This window comes from Manis javanica, chromosome 3 (genome assembly GCF_040802235.1).
Source record: "Manis javanica isolate MJ-LG chromosome 3, MJ_LKY, whole genome shotgun sequence".
NCBI lineage: Eukaryota > Metazoa > Chordata > Mammalia > Pholidota > Manidae > Manis > Manis javanica.
Window position 1 is genome coordinate 166,932,515 of NC_133158.1, and position 19,631 is coordinate 166,952,145.

Sequence of the window (19,631 nt, forward strand, 5' to 3'; positions counted from 1 at the left end):
GTCCTAACCCCTAATGCCTCAGAATGTGACTATATTTGGAGACAGGGACTTTAAAGAGGCAGTTAAGGTAAAATGAGGTTATTGTGGTGGGCCCTAAGCCAATACGACTAACTCCTAACGCCTTGATCTCAGACTTTCAGCCTCCCGAACAGTGAGAAAATCTGTGGTTTAAGGCACCCAGTATGTGTGCCTAGCAAACTAATAGATACGTACATTTTAAAACTCTCAAATATGTCTGACCTGCGACAATTTATTTATATCCAGTATTTCCATAGTTCTATTCTCGTCAACTGTTAAGTTTTCCAAAACACTGGCTGTGAGGAAAGGGCTCCATAATTCTTGGTAAGTCATGCTTCGAGGAGGCTGTACCCTGAACAGCACAGGGACTGGGCTTCTGGACCACTGTGAGCACATCCAGCCTGGCCACTCCCTCCCCAAGGGGTCTGGGAAAACAAGTAGATGCTACCAAGCCTCAGTTTCCTCATCAGCAAGATGAGCTTGTCGAGAGATATGACTAAATTCCCCTCCAACTCAAGGTTGCTCCCATTCCTTGACGGGAGAGGGTGGAAAATTTCTGCCTTAGCGATGCTATGAGATATTCATTTTTCAGGTCGAGAGGTTCCAAAGCCCCCATGAGTCTCTTTCTACTGCTGGGCTTCAATACAGAAGTCCCTTCAGCTCCTTAGCAGGGTTGGTGCTGGTGGCTTGAGAGGAGATGGCTCAAAGAGATCTAAAAGAACCTGGAACTGCCAGCTCACAGAGCAGGTGGCAGGAGTTTTATGAGGATTTCAACGAGTGCCTTTGAAACTTTTTGCTATTTAAGCCCGTTTAGTGTTCACTTGTGAAACCTGATATGTTTTAACTCTGGTATCTTAATTCTTCCCTCCTGCCTTGGTGACTGAGCCCAGAGGAGCTTTGCAGGACAGAGGCACTTGTTAGTGAAGCCCCAGGACAGGTGGCACCTGGGACAGGAGCCTGGGAACATGCAGGGGCGGGCCTCAGATTGGGTGGAGGATCAAGGATGGGGAGAGCGGAGGGGAGGGCTGGGGAAGGACCCTCTGCCAGCCCAGCTCCATACAGGGGCCTCTGATTTCAAGGAGAAGCCAGCAAAGCACCATCTTTTGAGGAAGACACTGCCAAAAGGTGGCCGAGGAAGGCTGGAATTAGCCTTCTGGGGCTGCTCAAGTGAGGACATGTCACTCTGCTCTCTGTGGCACTTGGTGAACTGTGAAGTGAGGGACAGTTACACTACACCTTTGGGGATAACCCACAAACATGTGGCCAGCAGGAGCCCTGGTCACGCACAGACAGGAGGGCCAGAGCTGCTGAAGTTCAGTTAAGGCAGGGGATCGTAACGCATGTGTCCCTACAAGGCCCATAGAGAAGCTTCATGGAGTTTATGAGCCTGTGGAAGTCGCATGCAAATGTGTGGTCATGTTTACAGGGATCAAAGCCAAAGCTTTCATTAGATTCTCAAATATGTCTGACCTTAAGAATATTAAGAAGCCCTAATTTGGGTGGAAGTATGGTAAATATTTAACTAGAATCTGCTTGAGTGTTTTTCAGTGGGAGGACTGGCATGAAATTATGGCAGGAGGTGATGAAATCTGGGAAAAAGGGTCAGCATGGAAACTGTTTTGGGTTATCCATCACTGTGGAGAGAGAAGTGACTGCATCCAGGGACTGATGCTGGCTGCTGGCACAGAAATACTTCTCAAGAGGAGAAAAGATTCAAAGCAATGGGGTTGTACCAATCTGCCAATGTGGTAGCATTTTACATGATGATCTTACTTGGCTCTCATAGCCACCCCATGGGTGAGTGTCTTGGTCCCAATTTTATATTTGGAGAAACTCAGAGAAGTTAGAAATTTGCTCAGTCACACAGCTAACAAATAAACCCTTCTAGAGTAACAACCCAATTCTGCGGACCCCTTGGCCCATTCTCATTTCACTCTGCAAGCTGTAGGGCTTATGCCTCTTGATCAGAGGGTCACTTTGTTCTGCCAGCGAGCAGCCTTTTGGGAGGGTTTCTTCCAGGATTGGATTCTCACAGTGAAGCCAGGGACTGGGGCTTGGGTCTACTCTCTACTCTGTCTTCTATTATACTGAATAAATGGTCTTTCTGAGTCATCAATTGTTTTCATTTAAGAACAGGTTAGGAGAATTGGTTCCCAAAATCCTGTTTCATCTGAATGCCCCAGGGAATTGAGTTCTGGGGTCAGCTGGTCACTCTGGGTATCTTTTAGCTAAAACAGACATAATTGAGAAATAAGCCTACAATTGCTTTGGGAGAAGTTCACATTAGATTCCAACAAGAGCAGATTTAAACTAAGAGTTGTAAATCCTCACTAACTAGGTCCTGTAGGCCAATGGCCAAAGCTCCAAGAAGAAGGGATTTTGGGGGGATCAGGTGTGAGCAGAAATGGCAGGAAAGGGAGTGGGTTGTACGATTGGTCCCTTCTGACTTGCTACTTTTATATCTCTACAACATGTCATTAATGAGTATTTACTGGTAACCTATAGGATAGGAAATACTTTTGAATACTTTGTGCTTTAACCTGTTGTTCAGCCACCCATCCAAGCAACCATCCATTAGCACTGAGGGGCCCATCTGGACTCATGACGATGAAGGTGAGACCCAGGGCCTACACTGTGTTCACTGCGTGTTGGGCACGGTTATGGGGACTGGTCTCAGCCAGTACTCACAGTGATGCTTGCAGGAAGGTACTGTTAGTACTCCCATCTTACAGATGAGGAAACTGAGGCACACAGAGATTAAGAGATGCACCTAGGATGCTTAAGTAGATGGGAATGGAGGGGGGCTTGTGGGCAGGTGTCCAACTTGGCATCTGGGTGACAGAGAGTTACTAAAGGGCTTTGAGTAGGGACCCTAGTTTCTGTGGACAAAGGAACTAGTTTTGTTTTTAAACCTTTCTGATGATTATCAAACTGTTATGCTTCCCCTACCTCTGAAGAAGTTTGTGGACTGAAAGACTGACTGAGATGGACAAGCTACAGCTGTCCCGTGGCAGGACACACTGAAAGGTGAGGGGGGAGAGGGAGTTTTCAGGCACCCAAACCAGCAGGTGCCATGTCTGCAGCATGAACACAGTTCTATGCTTTGTGAAAGCAGAGAGGCCTCGTGTTTTCATCATCTGACAATTGATTAAACATTTTTTTAGTCTTATTTTAATGTTTTAAATCCACTCTCTTGAAGAAAATAGTTTCATGACCAGTTCTGACCATGAAGTTTGCTAAAATACTATTCGTAGAAGAACAGGAAGGGACCTGGAAGATTGGGTCCAATGCCCTCATTTTACCATTGAGGACACTTGGATGTGACTTGTTCAAAGTCAGAAAGCAAGAAGTTGATGTCCATTAGAAATGACCTAAAGGCTTTTATATGGGACTAAGAACAAAGCAATAGCAAAGAAGAAAAATCATTCTCTTCTAAAGTTGACATTTTTCCACTCAAACTCCACCAGTTACAAGTGATAGAAAAACCAACTTCAGTGACTGAGCAAAAATAAAGGACATGCCATTTGCCTGTGCAAGTGAGAAGCCCAGCACACAGGCACTGGGCATGACTGTCAAGTGATACCATCTCTCTGCTTCCTGCGGTCTGCATTTGTTTCAATTTCAGGCAGGTTTTTCTCACAAGCCACCAAAATGGCCCCAGCAGCTCTGAGATGTCCACTTCTCTTTAGGCTTAGCAGACCAAGAGCCCTGTTGCCCCCTTCCTCCAGCAGCAACCCAGCTCACTAGCTTGGATTGGCAGGGTTGGGCCACCGGTGCGCACCTGCCACAGTCACTCTCAGTGGGAGGCGCAGTGACTGGACCTGAGCCACAAGCTCAGCCCTGGCACTGGGGTGGGGCCAGATCTTCTGCAAACCGTGTTGCCTCAGTGTCAAATGGGTGCTGTTAATGGACCCCGGAGAAATGAAGGTAAGGCAGGCAAAACAACAGATGGGCACTCTAGGGTGTCATGAGAGCACATCACTGTAAGACAGTTACCATTCGCACATGGCCTTGGCCATGGAAGGCAGTGCAGTGCAGACTGAAACCTGGAGAGGAGTTGAGAACACCTTTTGGACTAAGAGCAAAGTAAAAATGATCTCTATGATGTTACATTTCAGGGGCTGGCAGGAAGCCCCTGGCAGATGAGACAAGCTGCCTTTTACGGTCTTTAGATCCAACGTTGCTCAGAGACACTAGCAGTGTGCCTACATTGTGGGGACACGAACAGCTGATTACACATCCTCTCAGGGCACTCTCCCATGTGGGCTCACCATCTCGCCTTCACCCCCACTCTTCTTCTTTCCTGAAAAACTTGGGGGCGAGCCGTTCGGTGCTCATTGTAGATGTCCACTGCAGAGGGACCTTCTCCTCTCTAACCTTCCTTCTCCCTCAGGGTCTGCTCCTCCTTTGCAAGCCCAGTCCTCCTTTTCATCTTTCCTGTGATTCTCTGGTCACATAATTCCTTGTGAGGAAACGTCTTTATTGCTCAAACACAGGCTCCTTCATCATGCCTCAGCTTCTTCCACCGTCTTTTTCAGCTTTGCTTCACTGTCTCAAGCCAGCCCCTCCTTTCTATTCACCTCTAGACCTACCTCCTCCAGCACAAGAAAGAGAAAACTCCCTCTAACTCAACAAAAGGAGTTTGCCCCCCTGCAGGACAGGGAGTCCAGAGATAGCACCACTGTGGCGCAGCCCATGGACGCCGAGGCTTGGTTTCCTTAGGGCCCCTGGCTCCGCGCTGCTCTGCTGCAGCTCTGCCCTCAGCAGCCTCGCTGGGCTGTCATGAAGGCTGCTGGCAGTGCTGGGACAATGTGCTCTGAGCTCATGTTTGGCAAGAGAGTGTGGACATCTCTCTTCCACCCACAGGATGAAAGATTGTTCTTCCAGACCAACTAGACCACTTTAGATTTCACATCCTTCCTTGGACCAGTGACAGTTTAGAAGGATGCCAGGTGCTGACTGGATTCCTCAGTGTAACACTGGCAAGGGATGTGCTTAGCAGGCTGGCCCCCCAAGTGAGGACCCTCGCTGGAGCTGGGGTTCATCGAGGGGCCTTGGGGCCATGCGGCTTGAGTGAAGCAGAGAAGAAGGACTGGATGCTGGGTGTCTAACTGTATGGTGTTTAACTGGGCTGTACATATTTAATGTGCTCTAATGTAAATGTTTTTCATGAAAAGACATAGTATTGTTGGTATATTATGGTTTAAACGGACCTTTCTGGACTCAAACTTGTAACCTAAACATATATATAAAATTGTTCGCTTGGAGAAAATGCATAACCTCACACCAACCATCTTATTTATAAGGGCATTTATACTAGTTTAAACTATTTTGGGATGAAGCAATGATCAGAATAATTAAGACTTTGGAAACTGTTGGTCACTTGGCTCCCTTACAGAGCTTTGGGTGCCAGGCACCCTGTTGGTCCCGTAGCATCCAAGCCAACATGCAGACCCGCAGGCACGCTGAGGGCTTCTCCCTGGGGATGTTCACCACACCCCTTGTAAGAGGGTGCTCTTCTGCTTACCCTTTGCCCTTTGGCTCAGAGTCTGGGCATGGACATGTGGTCAGCTGTTCTCTGTGTATTGATTAGAATCTGTTTGGAACAAGATAATGGGATTTCAACTCTGGGTACTCATCTTCAGCCCTTTCTGAAGTGTGTTGTGGTCTTGGGGGCAGAAGAGGTAGGCCACTAAGGAACCATAGAGGCCACCCCCATCTTAGCTAGTGCTTTCTATCTCCTTCTGGCTGGAAACCTGAACCCAGAGCTTTACTTCTCCCTAGCCTATCTACCAGCAAGGTTCCCAGGGCTTGGGGGACAGCCAGCAGGTGCTATAGTGTACATGGTGGATAGGGTTCGGCCAAATGGGCTTCAATGTCCTTATACTTAAAGTGGGGACACTTGGCCAGTAATATATCTGGCTGCTGCATGTTGCGGCTTACTCTGTGCCAGGCTCTGGGCTACCAGGATTCTCTACATTACCACATCTAATTCTCAAAAACCATGTCAAGTAGGTGTTATCATCTGTATTTTACAGGCAATGAAACTGAGGCTCCAAGAGGTACACTGACCTTCTGAAGGTCAAACAGTCAGCCTGTGGCAGAGCTAGGGTTTTCAAGCCCTGCTCTGTCTGACTCCAGCGTCTCTGTTCCTCTCACTTACCCCCTTCACAGGGCTTTAGAGAGGAAGAAATGGGGGCAAACTCGGCAAGGACCTGGGGCAGTGCTTGGCACCCGCTGGGCGTTCAGTGACCTGTGCTGTTGCTGTGCTCCACTGCTGTTGTTATGAAGAGCAAAGGTCCTGGACAGTCCCTAGCCTGACAGCCCTACAGAATCTCAAGCTGGCCATGGTTGTGCTGAAAACTTGTTTATTGGCCTTGTGGTTATCTGGAGAAAGAGTTGTCTGTCCTCTCTCAATTTCTCAGGCCCTCAGAAGATAGGCTTGAATTACTGAGCACACACACCTGTTGTCCTGGTCTGGGCGGGGCCGGGAGCTCAGGCAATCAAGCACACGTCTGACCTGGGGCAGGGTCAGCAGCGACCTTGGAGGTCTGCGGTGCCCGCTGACCAGAAGCCTCTCTGCCAGGGGTAGCCGCAGGCTCCCACAGCCCGAGGCTAACAAGGACAGTGGGGTCTGCGCTGGGCAGCCTCCTGTCAGCCCGGCCCCCTACCGTCCAGCCCAGACATAGCACGGGCTCTTCCCTGAGGCAGTTCCCAGCCCAGGGAGATGTTGCAAAAACACAAGTAACTGCTGCTACAAAACCAGCCGTACTAATGAGTGCTGCTCGGTACCAGAAACCCGGCTAAGGCCTCTCTGTTCAGTCTCATGTGAGCCTCAAAACACGCTGAGTGAGTGAAGCGCTATCATAGATGTCATCTTGGGGATGGACAAAGTAAGGCTAATGAGATGGGTAACTTGCCTGATGTGCGCAGCAGGCACAGTATGACAAGCACTAGATACACCTAGTATGGAAGTTCATTTTCTTAACCACGATGCTGAAGCACCTCCTTCAAAGCAGAAGATTGGGGCAGAGTCATTTTATTTCATGTCCCTTAGTAAACTTTGGCACAATGACAAAGTTGGGAAAAGTGTCAACCATGTGCCAGACACCCTGCTGGTGCTCTCTTCTCTGCCAAATCTGGCAACAGTCCTGCAAACCATAGCTCAGAGAGGTCAGGTGACTCACCCCAGATCATACAGCCCTCTATGCTTTCATGGAACCAACTTCTCAGGTTCTCAGATGGTAGGCTTGAGTTTTTGGTTATCCAGTAAAATGGAGAAATTCTGAGTGCTCCAGGACACACATTTTCTGATACCCACCAAGTATGCCTTCATTTTCATCAAATTGCTCAAAGGCTACTGATCCTTCTCACTGCTTTATGTGATTCTCTAGAGAGACTCTTACTTCCCTCAGGTGCACCTGCAGCAGGTCCAGAGAGGTGAGCTGCAGCCTGGATGAATGTGTTGTTTCACCCCAGGTGCCCAGAAAGCTGGGAGACTGCATCATCCTCCTTATTGCAGAAGGGATTTCTCCCAGCATTTGTCTCCATTGAGAACAAACTGTGACCCCACAATGCCTGCCAGGCCTCATCCCAACAGGCAAACCTTGGACATGTTGGCTGCAACTGGGCTCAGGAATGGGGGGCTGTGGGAATGGGGGCTGTTGCAAGTGACAGAAACCCACTCAGCCCACTTACATTGTAAAATACCATTTTACTGGGAGAAGATGGGGGTAATATATAGATCCCCAAAGAGTAGATTAGTCAGGCTTTCAGAAAGACAGGCATCTGAGCTGCCCAGGATCCGTGACAGGGTGAGGAGCACCTTCCAGGGAGCACCGTCTTCAGGATCTGCCAGCCACAGCTGTGGCTGCCCACACTTTACTTGGTTCAAGATTCAGATTCCCAGTCCACAAGTAGCTATAATTAAAAAAGCAGACAATAACAAGTGTTGGTGAGGATCTGGGACTACTGGAACCCTCCTATACTGCTGATAGGAATAGAAAATGGTACAGCTACTTTGAAAACGATTTGTCACTTTCTCAAAAAGTTAAACATAACTTTACTATATGACCCAGAAATTTCACTTCTATGTATTTACTCAAGAGAAATGAAAATACAAGTTCACACAAAGACTTGTACACCAATGTTCAAAGCAACATTGATAGTGAAAAAGTGGAAACGATGTAAAGGTCCATCAACTGGTGAATGAATAGACAAAATGTGCTATGTCCATACAAGGGAATACAAGTTGGCTATGGAAAGAAATCAGGTATTGCTACATGCTATAATGGATTAAACTCAAAAACATTATGTATATTATATTATTCCATTTATAGGAAATATCCAGAAAAGGCAAATGTGTAGAGACAGAATGGAAATGAGTGGTTGCCTTGAGCATAGGGAGTGACTGCAAATGGGCACAAAGTTACTCTTCGGGGTATGGGAATGTTCTAAAATTAGTGATGATGGTTGCACAACCCCACATATTTTCTGAAAGTTAATGAATAATATATTTGAAACAAGTGAATTTTTTGATATGTAAACTATACTTCAACGGAAGTAGTTAAAAAAAAGATTCAGATTTCCATTAGAGAGTCTGTGTGAACTTGTGTGATAGAAGTTCACACTGGTGGGCACCTTACTCAACAGGCCCACCAAGGTCAACAGGAACTGGGGATAGCAGGGATGCTCCTGTATCAGCAGCCGAAGAGGAAAGAAGTGTTGCTGGGCAGACAGGAACCTCAGACATCCTCTCTTCAGCACCCCGGGAGGGCAGGGAAATGGGACCATCATTTTGGCTTCCTCAAATGTCAGAGTCCCTGGTCACTGAACTGCCCTCCTCTGTAGCTGAGGTCAGGCTTCCGTGGCAACCTCCCTCATCATCTGGATCTTCTTGGCAAAGGCCTTCTTCTGCCAGGGCCTTAGCAACTGGGGTTAGGACTTCGTTCTGGCATGAGGAAGCCAGTTATAATCTTGGGGATAGCTTCCAAAAATAAGCATTAATCCAGCACCTCACAGAAGTGTGCTTTTGCTCACAAAAACAAAAAAAGGTGTTTAGTGATGGTTGGGCATTATGGTTACCTTCAGTATATACAAAGGTGCATACAGAATGGCGACTCTGCCCCTACCTATTCAGTGCCCTGGTGGTCTCTCTCTCTCTCTTTCATTCTCAGAGTATCTAACATAGAGCTTTCCCTATGGTGCATTATGACTTCCTGTGGCCTCTTTTCTACTCTACCAACAAGAGAGTGAGGAAGCGTAAAGTAGGAAGAAAGAAGAGCTTTAAGGTAGAAAAAAGTACAGAGAGGAGCAGGTACAGGCATCACAGGTAGCAGGAAGATTCAAATGGAAGTAACTTTCAGAGGGCATTTGAGTCACATTAATGTTGGGGGGTAGTACCCAGAGCAGAGCTTTGCAAATTCTGTGGTTTGTGAATAATGAGAAGGACCATATTACTCTTTAATGAACACAGAGTAATGATTTTATTTAACTCATTAATGAGGTATACAGTTACAACTAATGCCAAGGAGAGTCCAAAGAACAGACATCTTTGTAGATCAGGAATATTGAAATGAATGAGCAAATGGAGGCAAAAGGAAGCCAGTTATAATCTTGGTGATGGCTTCCAAAAATAAGCATTAATCCAGCAGCTCACAGAACTGAGAGAGGAAAGCCAGTTACATGACAGAAGTTTTGCCTGTTTAGGCAGAAATTATTTGGCATTGCTGTTAGTTATCTGCAATTTATAAAATGTTTGATATCTTGATCTGGGTGATGATCACATGAGTGCATATACATGTCAAAATTTATCAAGTTGTGCATGAAGATTTGTGCATTTTATTATATGTACCTCAATATAAAAAATTATAAAATTGTAAAATAGCTCAATGAAAGGCTAGAATCAAGTAAGCAAGAGAGTGTCTCTTAACACTGCATAGTGTTCCCTTGAAACATAAACTTTTCTATGTACTACTTTGTCTCTATATTTGCAGTATTTATCCTTTAAGATTTATCTCAGGCGTAAAAGGACCATGTTTTAAAAACTTCCAATGCCTCATGAAACATTTTGTAAAGTACAGCAAAATTAAGTTGCTAGAAAAATAAAATCAAAGAGAGAAAACATACAAAACACAAGCCCAACTTTTCATATTATTAGTTTCAATGGAGTATCAAGTTGCTATGGAATTTTCTAAAAGCTTTCCTCAATTTTTGAATTTGTCTCAACAGTGACTAGTGGTGAGTACTTTGCAGGCCAGCTCCTCTCTATGGAGCACATTTTTAAAAATGTAGGTTATAGCTATCAGTATTTATCATATTAGAAATTAAGACCAAGAAATTAAAAAAATTATCAGTTCATTTAAAAATAGTCATAATAAATGATTGCATGTTAACACAATATGTTTTTAATGAAATGACTCTATTTTTTGAAACAAGATTAAATAGTGAGAAAAGTGGCATTCTTTTATAGGTTTTGAAAATCTCTTTGGTATCTAGTATCTCCAATTCCTTTCTCTAACAGAATAAAAGGCAGCTGAACTCTCCTATCTGTTTTTGCACCCACTCTTTTGCAATACCATACATCATATAACCTTTGGAAAACTCCTTTGCATACCTGAGAGAAAAAAGAGAGTGAAATAGGCAAATAATACCCTTCATTTATTAGAAAAATTGACCTCCCAGATGCCCTGAAGGATCTTGAGGTCCTGCAGGGGTTCTTGGAACGCCATGAGAAACACTGGTCTAGGATATCTAGTCTAACAACACCCCCTTTACACACATAGACATGTACATTTAAGGTGACCAGATGTCTCTATTTGCCTGGGACTGTCCTGGTTCTAACACTAAAAGTCCTATGTCCTAGGCAAACTGTATTGGTGACCCTGTAACACACACACACACACACACACACACACACACACACACACACACACACACACACACACACACACACACACACACACACACACACACTTTCACTCAAGCTAGCCTGGGCATCCTAGCTCTGACGTGGGCCCTGCTTCTCTCCATTTTCCTCTTCTCTCTCTAATCCATTTCCCAGACCCTTCAGTTAACAAGAGCTGCTATACAGGTGCATGGTGGAGATGGCCAGTTGCTCACTCCATATCATTTTCTCCTTTCTTCCTTATTAAAGGGAATCCTATTTTGTCAGAATGTGTTCAGAAAAAAAAAAACAAAAACCTCCCAGCATCCCTTGCAGATGGGATAGTCATGTGATATATTCTGGCCAATAAGATGTTCTGGGAGATTCTTGGGTGGGGCTTCTAGGAAAATTCATTTAAAACAGAGTCTCCTCAGAGAAATGATTCTTCGTCCCTGGGCAGGACTCACTGGCTACTGATCTGTCCACTGATGCCAGGCCCTTCTTTGAAGAGCAGCTGCTCTCAGTTGGTTCTTTGCCTCAGTTGCACAGACGCCTGCCTGCTTTCCTGGGGGTCTGGCGTGAGGTCACAGTCCTCATCCTCGTCCTTCTGGTGGTAGGTCAGAAGCATCCCCTGCTGATTACCTCAGCTGCCCATAACCCGGAGGCCAGTGCTCAGGGCCCAGAGCTCTGGGAGGAAGAGACATCCTTCAGGAGTGCTGGCTGCTGTGCTGGGGGCATGTGCGTGGCACTCCTCACCCAGGTCCGATGCTAACTTTCTCCACCTTTCCATTCGCCTCTGGCCCCCACTCTGGGAAGCAAATCCTCTGACTCCTGAGTATGGTTGTCACTTGCTTTGAAGGGCAGGAAGCTCTTGATGGCTTCTCGATGGCTTCTCTGTAAGTGGGGTTGGGCAGGCTCCATGCTGATGGCAGGCCCGCGCAGTTGCTGGGGCATCGGGCAGCATCTGCATGCCGGCCCTCCTGGTCCAGAAGCAGGCCTGTGAGCACCGTGTAGCTGGCGCCTGCTCTCACAGTCCTCAGGCCAGGCTCCTCATCTGGCTGTAGAGGACCTACCCCTCTGAGTTTCCATCCTATTCAGCAAATACACTGTTCTCCAAACCCTGCCCCAAAGTAAGTAAAACAGCACCCAAATCTCTGAGCAAGCCACCTACACTGCTCTTCTTGTTTCTTCCTTCGTTTCATCATCAACAAACATTTCCTGAATGCTTGTCTGTGCTTGGACTTGTGCTGGATGTGAGGGACACACAGATGTGTAGTTGCCCCAAGGGCTTCCAGGCTGGACAGGAGACAGATGCACAAGCCAGCTGTGAGCGGCCTGCTGCTTCTGCAGCTGTTTCTCACTGAACCTTCTTCAGAGTCTCATTCTTGAGTGTGGTCTGATTTTACTCTTCTTTTGAGTTTCCAGGCCCTGTCTCCATTTCTTTCCCTGAGGCTCCACTGGGTTCTGGTTGTCCTGCAACCTAGACAATCAACAAATTATTCTTTCTTATATGTACCAATTAGTACTTCCCTGTCATCAGTGCAGGCAGAAAAGCAAGCACCTGCTGTGTGTGCTTGCATGTGTGTGTGTGCCTGTCTGAGCTCCATCACCTTGGGCAGAGGAGAAGACTGGCTTGGAGCACAGGCTTGAGGTACAAGGATGTGAGGAGGGAGTGTGTGGCAGGTTCTTGCAAAGATGGGTTAGCTACGCTCCTGATCACATAGCACTGGACCTTGAAATGCGGTGAAGCTCCAGGGCAGCCGGCCAGGATCTGCTTGAGCTGTCAGGGTGGGAAGTGGGAGGTGGGAGAGGTTGGGGCCTCTGTGCTCCAGGTGACTCTGCAAAGTCAAAAGCCACTAATGGAAATAACCACCGAGTTATGATTTTTCATGCCCTGATTCCAATCACAGACCTGTCATCCAAGAAGAATATTGAAGGGGAAATTCCATTTCATTTTAAACCAAATGTTCCCAACAGAAGCCAAAGGCTTGTGGAAACAACCCTGATTGGAAAGACTTAGGCATATATTGTTATGTCTTCTCAAGTGAGATGTGACAACACTCATCATTTATTGAAAGATGAATTTACAGAGAGAGGGGCCCCTCCCTGCACATGGCAGTGACCTTTTTTGCTTCCTTGGACCAGAAACGTGACTCACAGGAGGAGGTTGAGTCCCATCTGGTCTTTGTATAGAGAAGGAGGTGGATCCTGGCAGGTGGTGAGGCTGGGCATGCGGTGCTGCACGGCAGAGGCACTGCATTAGGGCCCTGTGGAATCCCTGAGGAAAGGAAGGGGCAATGGACCATCCAGGGAAGTGCACCGAGGCTGCTGTGCATACCCTTCTGCTTCTGCAGCCCATCCACGCACAGGGAACCCATTAAAGGAAAGAGAAGCAGAGAAGGTGTCAGGCCTGAGCCCTAACACAGGGTCTCTTCCCTGGTCTGCTGCATGTAACCTGTGAACACTGATGGCTGATTGTTTCTGTTTTAAGTGCTTGCTCAGTGGATCCTCACAACAACCAGGGGACCAGTCCTAGTATTAGTTCCATTTTATATTAGCCGAAACTGAAGCTCACAGTGGTTAAGTAACTTGCCTAAAGTCGCACAGCTAGTAAGTGCCTCTGAGCTTTTCAGCACCTCGCTGAATTCCTCCCTTGCCCTTCTGGCATTGCTTCCCACCTTGTCGTTACAGTAAGGCAATCATCTGGATGGGCTTTCTTAGAGATTCAGGGGGACTTTCCTTGTAGGTGAAACTTACCCACCTGGCCACGTTTGGTGCATAAAAATGGCCTGGCAAAATCCGGTCCCAGTGGGAATGTGTGAAAGCCTGGCCTTTCGCTGTAGAATATTTTACTCGTCCCCTCAGTGCAAGTCACCCTTGCATCACCACTTCCTCTCTTCTGCATGTGCTTTCCATCTGGGACAAGTTGCCCAAGGTGAAAAACATCCTGAGCGAGGGCAGCTCCTGCAGAATGCCTCAGGGCAGCTGGATGTCACGGGGTCAACATCAACAGTTCCTGTCAGGCTTCAGGACAAGGGAGGTGACGGCACCACACAGGGCAGCGGCCAACACCCCGTGCTGGGGGCGGACTACGTGAGTGCCTCACCTCCAGTTCTGCTTTTAAACAATAATTTTTCCTAGCTGCACATTAGAAGTGGTGTATGCTCATCGTACAATGTTTGAGACAGACAAAGTATAAAAGAATCATCACCACAATGGCACCAATTATGTGTTCCCACTGATTGCATTTAAGAGGGCTCCTTTCTGTTGTGTGTGCGCATGCATTTGTGCATAGGTGTGTGTGAGTGTGCCATGTGGCTGGACAGGTGTGTAGTATTGAGTATACAACTATGTATATTGCTTTTTTTCCTTATTCCTCAAAAAGATAGTGCTTTTTGGTTGTATACTACTGCATCATTATATGGCTATGACATCATTTATTTGCCCACTTTCCCATTTTTGTATATTCTTCTACAGTAAAGCACAATACTTCAGGGAAGAACTGTATGAGTAAAACATGGCTCAAGATAGATTTCTGGAAGTCAGATTATGGAAATAAAAGCTAGGAATATTGTCAAGTGCCTTGATATCCATTCAAAGCACCATCTTTGAGGGGTTTTGACATAATAGAGCAGGTGCGAGGGTGAGTGATGTGCTTGGTGTGGACAGCAGCTCCCTTGAGGAATTATTGAGAAGGAGAACCTTTCACTTTGGAAAGGGAGGCAGTGTGAATAGAGCAGCCTTCAAGTGCTTGGAAGGACATCCTGTGGGAAAGGGATGGGTTTCTTGTGGATGATGCCAAAGGTGACACTGGAACCATAGGGAGATGGGAGGAATGACTGGGATCTTGCCTTAACATTGGAAGATTTTTCTAAAAAAGAAAAGCTTGCTGTTGAGCAGAGACTTTGTCTCACACTGCTGGACAGAACCTGTTGGGTGTGTGGGAAGGTGAAGCACAATTACCCACAGAAGCAGAGGCAGCCCTGGCTTTGAGTAGGCACCTTCCCGAACACGTGCACACAGGTGGGGTGCACACAGGATATGCAACAGAATCTTATGGTATAAAAGGGGCTGGGAGAGAGCAGAGAGTTCCAGGGGCCTAAACATTCATGACATTTCGACTAGACAATCTTTGAAAAGGTGATTTTCCAGTGTCTTATGCTCATTAATTTCTTCTTTTCCCCAGCAATCATACTCGTGTGTGCACGCGCGCACACACACACACACACACACTGCTCATTAGACAGGTCTAATGAGCATCCACCAAAGGTTGCAGATTTGCTTCTTTTAGGAATGCCTACAGATTCCCGCCTCTTGTCAGCTGTATTGAGCTTTTAAGACCCATTCTTATCAATATGAGCACTTTGATTTTTTCCCCATGTTCTAGTCATTTTTTTAAAATCATAAAGGCAACATATAATCAAGTATGCAACTAATGGGGCAAATAAATCAACACAGATGGAGCTGGGAGGGGTGCAGCAGAAAGCTGCCGGGTGGGGCCACAGGGTGGGATGGAGGTTGTCCCCTGATGCATATATGTCCCCACATTCAGACAGGGATGTCAGTGTGCACAGCATACCTGCAGATTGTTCAGAGGCAGAGGGCTGCCTGCATGGACTTGCTGTCCTGCTAGGGTGTGGGGCATGGTGGTGGGGACATGGGCAGATGCTCTGCTAGCCAGACACCCCCATAGCACAGTGTGGGTAGCATACTTTCCATGCACCTTCAGCAGCCCTGGGCAAGATTCATTTTAAAACCAGCAAGCTGCGTATCTGTGTGGCCATGCCTAGTGATTCCCACAGCCGCTCAAGGTTACGATAGATGTACAGGTGTCTGGACAGCTGACCTTGGGAAGTTCTACAGGGCTGGCCAAGACAAGAGCTGAGCAGTCCCTCTGCTGAGCCAGGGACAAGTATTGGGTACCTTTCATCTGCTAGCTTCTGCGGCTTCTAAGTGAAGGTGGTTGGGGCAGTGAGCAGAGGCTGAGGCTGCCGGTGAGTGTGTGGAGGGATTGCCCTCCCATCCTCCACCTCCAGGGCCAATTTCCCTAGAGATGGGATCAGAGGCCAGGAATGACCCACCAAGAACACAGTCTCTTGCTAGGTGATTGCAGCTGCTGCCTGTCAGGCCAAGATTGTTGACAGGTGGCTCCAAACTGCTGCTAAAGCCACATGCTCTGGAGAGTGGGGTGCTGGGCTAGCCCCAGAACCCAGCCCAAGCACACACGTGAGCACCAGGCTCCAGGTGGAGCAGGGAGCAGGTACATGGTCTCAGTCTTGGCTCAGGGAGTCCCAGCTCTGCTGATCTCTGATCTGACTTCTGGGCTGCCCTGTTTCATACCTTGTCTCCAAGCAGACTATCCTGCTCACACCCCCCGCAGACAACCTCCATCAGTGTCTCTCGTGAAAAGATTCCGTATGTCTTTGTTTTTGTTGTTGCCTAAGATCATTCGCACTTTACCACAGGGTGAGTACTTCATTCATCCATCATTCCGTGCACCACTATGTGCCAAGCACTGTGTAGATCTGGGCTGAATGGGCACATAGCCAACTAGCTCTTATTTGGCCCAGCGTGGGTGTGCCTTTCTCCACAGTGGAGGTTCTATGTTCCAAAGAGGCAGCACCTCATGGGAGGAGAAATGTTTGGGCCCCTCACTGAAAGCTCAGTGGGCTTGTCTGGAGGTCTGGTCAGTGGGCTGGGGGCCAGAATTCAGAGTTGGGCAGGTGGGGTGTTTTATCTGAAGGGTCTCAGTGTAGGAAGTGTCATGGGGGTGTTGGACCCTCTGGTTAACATTTGTCCTAATTACCTGTGTATCCACTGTGCCCAGCATCATTCTTGGCATGGTAAGTGGTTCATAAACAGTTATTGAATGAATGACCAAAACCCACTCCTTTGAAACCAGCAAGGGTCCAGACAGGAGTCCCTGACTGGCACGTGAAGTCCTAGGGAAGAGGCAGCGCTGCAGAGGCAGAGGCAGGCAGTGGGCCAGAAGCTGGGAGGGCGTGGGACTGACAGCAAGGCAACACCACCAGTGGAGAAGATGCAGGAGGTCCAAAGTGTCAGGTGGACAGACAAGGGGCTGGCCTTGGGCATGCAGAGGACAAAAAGCATTTTATCCTATTTACAGTGCAATATTTGTAAAGGGTTGTGGGTGCGAAGCGTCCAGGATGGCTTGCTCTGCAAAGCAGAGCTTCTGGAACCCTAGTCCCTCCTGGGTTCCCTCCTTCCTCCCGGGGTGCTCCTTCCCTGGGACACCCTGTCAGTCCCTCCCCTCCTTGTCACATGCTGGCATGACTCCAATCTAGCCCTTCCTGTACTCTTCATACCCACTCTTTCCAGATTATCCAGTCTCAACCCATGACTGTAATTATCATCTCTGTGCTAAGACATCTGAATTTCCATCTCCAACTGACTGCACCCCTGGACTGAAGAGTGTACTGCTTGACAAGATCACAGGACCACAAGTAGAGGACCTCATCATGACTTGTCCAAAATAAAACATTTTCCACTCTCTGTCCTCCATTGTGACCCCTGCGTTTTTGCCACTAATTCTCCCGTCCCAGTAAACAGCACCAGAACCTGCCAAGTGGAGGCCGGGACTCGGGTGGGGCAGGCACAGTGTCTCGGGAGACCTTCACTCTCGGGTGCCCACCTGCTCGGCCCTAGAGCTCCTCCTTGAATACTGGGCCCTTGGTGCTCACTGGTCTCACTCTGTTCTCCACCCTGCCTGCTCTAGCCCCATGCCTAGGAATTACATTTAATTTCTCTCATGTTTTCACTGCCTCTCTTCGGTCCTTCGGGGAGTCATGTGGCCTCTGGGTCCAAAACTCAGCGACTGCACCCAGCTCTCTCCACCCCATTCCTCCCAGTGGCCCCGGGCCTCATCGTCTCTCCCTCGGACCACTGAGTGGGTTTCCCTGGTTCTGTTCCTGCCCTCCTCTAACCTATTCTCTGCACAGCAGCCAGAAATTCAATTTTTATTTTATAAAATAATAAAAGCCATACGTGGACATAGTTTTAAAAGACAAATTGTTCTATAAGGCAAATAATGAAAAACAGTGGGCTCCTGTTCCCTCCCTCCTCAGACACAGCTCACACTTCCCAGAGGTGAGTACTTCAAACCCTGGCAGCTTCCACCATCCCCATATTGCTAGCTTTTGAGTTTTACATTTTACTTACTTTCAACTGGATTCCAAAGATGGAATAAGACTGACTGTCTCATCTCTCTCCCCCATCACACAGACACTTTCTGAGTCTCTCCAATTCAGTTATGTCACAAGCTAGGTTAAATTGGAAGTCCATGCAAGGCTGCCGTTTGCGTGGGGTGGACGGGGTGCAGGCGTCTCACTGTGTCGTGCACTGATCTGCAGCCCATCCTGCCACAGCCGTCTATATCCTACCTGGACACAGAAGAATCTCTCAGGTAAAGCTGGTGAGGCCACTTTCCTGCTTAAATGGCACATTCCTACTGTCCTGGGGATAAAATCCTATCTCAGCACACATGGCTCTCCATGGTCTCCACTTGCTGGTTCAGTTTCATCACCTGGACTTGTTTTATTAACAAACTCGGGCAACATCTTGCTGCCTGCACTTCCCCAGCAACGCCTAGCCTCTCAGGCCTGGGTGCTTTTGCCCCTTAGAGTGTCTTTGAAATGTCATTAACTGATTTCCCACTTAACAAACACCAGTTAATCCTAATTCCGACTCGAATGCGGAATTCTCTGTTTCAGGCTTGTGTACTCATTCCCCTGTGCTTCCGTACTGCATGTATGTCTGTGTGTGTACATTTATCACTTCCCTTTCTAGCCTGGGAGCTGCTGATGGAGGGACTAGGCTTGGTCCATCTGTGTTCCCACCGCCAGGGCCACACTTGGCATCCAGTAGATATCTACACTTACAGAAAGAGAGAGAGAATTAAAGTAGAAGAGAGAAGAAGGAGAAGAAGACAGACAGAGAGAATTAGGTAAGAAAAAAAAAAAACAAGCCAGAAAGAAAGAGCTCTGATTCTGGAAGCCCATCTTAGCAGCACATTCCACTTGAATCCAGACATCCTCATGGTTTATTAGAGTGTTTCTACCCTCAGTCCTGCCTGTGGGGAGACCTTGGTGCCAGAGGTCTCTCCTCTGGAGCCAGGGCTAGCTCACCTGCTGTTTGCCAGCGTCTGCTCCCAGTGCATCTCTCTGTCGAGCCAGTCTGCCATCACGGTCTCATGAGCTTTATTTGGACTAGCTGGGCAAGTTGGGACTTGCTCATGAACTGGAAACTGCTGCAAATAGTGTGTGGATCCCAGAATGGAAGGGTCATGGCTCGCTGGAGAGGTGGGGCCTGGCAGGAGTTTCTGAGCTCTTTTTGGAGGGAGGTACCCACAGAAGCAGAGGAATCAGCTGGGTTCCCTCTATCATCCTTGGTCTCATACCCCATCTCCAAGAATCACAGGTCTGGCACACCTTCCCTAGGATTTGTCTAACTTTTCAGAGCCCTTTATATTTAATACTTTAATCAGTACAAATGCAGCCCTGGGAAAGCAAACAAAAATCAAATAAAAATTCCTCCCAGAGGTGAGGGGGGCTCCCCCACCCCATTTGGATCCACTGTGAGGCCTAAATGTAGGAGCAGTGCACCCAGGGTTTATTTACAAGATTGACCCACTTTTCCTTCACCTTGGTAAGTGCCTGACCAGACTCCAACTTCCTTCCTGGGACTTGAGTCCCCAGAGCAGGTGGTGGCT